The following is a 1282-nucleotide window of genomic DNA, read 5'->3' on the forward strand; positions in this document are numbered from 1 at the left end:
GTAGGGACTGAAGCTGGCTGGTGATACCTGTTACCAGCATAAACTACCACCTACTGTATTACTTAGCTCTGTATGTATATATATATATTAATATACACACAGAGCTAAGTAATAAAGTAGATCCCTTCTCTGGGTTAGGTGGTATATATATATATATATACACCACCTAACCCAGAGAAGTGATCTACTTTATTTCTTAGCTCTGTGTGTATATTTTTGATCATGCACTGTTGAGGAAAGTTTACAAGTAAGTAGAAGATGAACGCACCCCATTCCCAACAGCTATCGTAGTCAATAAAACGGTACTATCTTGCCATCACTGATATTGAAATGAAGTTTGCTCAATATGAATATACAATATAGATCAACGAAGCAACTCCGTCTGATTTCTCTTTACAATGAAAGGGGGTGCACCGTTCCTGGAGGTACTGCAATACCAGGTCGATGCGTGGAGTGGACGGAGCAAGCCCCTATTCCATCTCCCTATTCCAAAAATCAATTTAATATATGGTCCCCAGATAGGGGACGTATCAGATATTAAACTGATAAGAACAGATACTACACTTGATCTTAGCCAAAAGGCCGAGAAGCGATACCCACAATGGTTTCGGGAGAAAGTAGCCGTTCTCCGACACGTCAAATTCTACTATGGTTACACTCTGTATGCTTTTGTTTTCCATAAAAAAAATATAACGCTTTAAATAAATGGTGGCGTAGATGGGGAGTCGATCAACGCCAGGAATGACCACGTTTGACTGTTACAATGTAACACATTTGTAGGTTCTAAGATCACGTGGTCGCCCGCTCTCCAATCAGAAATGAGAGGACGCGTTGTTAAATTAAAACCAGATCAACAGCTAAATTGGAATAATAATATATTAAATAATATATTACGTGTGTGTGTTCGTGGGGGGGCAATTTGGAGATAATAATATTGACGTAACATTTGATCTTGTATCAAGTATATCTGGCAGCATTGCTGCCACAAACGAACTGAAGCAATTGTCCAGTTGGTGGCGCCAGAGTTCCACCGACCGTCGCTTTTTCCTGGTTGTCCTGTGGTTGTCCTGTGTGGTACAGAAAACTACATTTCAATATTGAGCCACTTGACTTCAAGACATCGTCAACGAAAATAACGTGACCAATAAAAATAGCCTGTCTTTTTTAGACTTACTCAGTCACTATAACTAACTTCATAAAATGCCATTTGGCCTAATGAAGATAATATATATGTAAATTACTTGTTTTAACTAAACACCGCTCTTCTCTCTCTTGTGCAGGA

General features: G+C 39.2%; 1 non-coding gene across 1 annotated transcript; it reads right to left on the bottom strand.

Annotated features, from left to right (window-relative positions):
• Positions 1-403: 403 nt before the first annotated feature.
• Positions 404-594, bottom strand: LOC127923758 (U2 spliceosomal RNA). The gene has a single exon (XR_008115281.1). It is a non-coding gene; the product is annotated as a U2 spliceosomal RNA (small nuclear RNA).
• Positions 595-1282: the final 688 nt, after the last annotated feature.

Source organism: Oncorhynchus keta, unplaced genomic scaffold (genome assembly GCF_023373465.1).
Source record: "Oncorhynchus keta strain PuntledgeMale-10-30-2019 unplaced genomic scaffold, Oket_V2 Un_contig_3183_pilon_pilon, whole genome shotgun sequence".
NCBI classification, from domain to species: domain Eukaryota; kingdom Metazoa; phylum Chordata; class Actinopteri; order Salmoniformes; family Salmonidae; genus Oncorhynchus; species Oncorhynchus keta.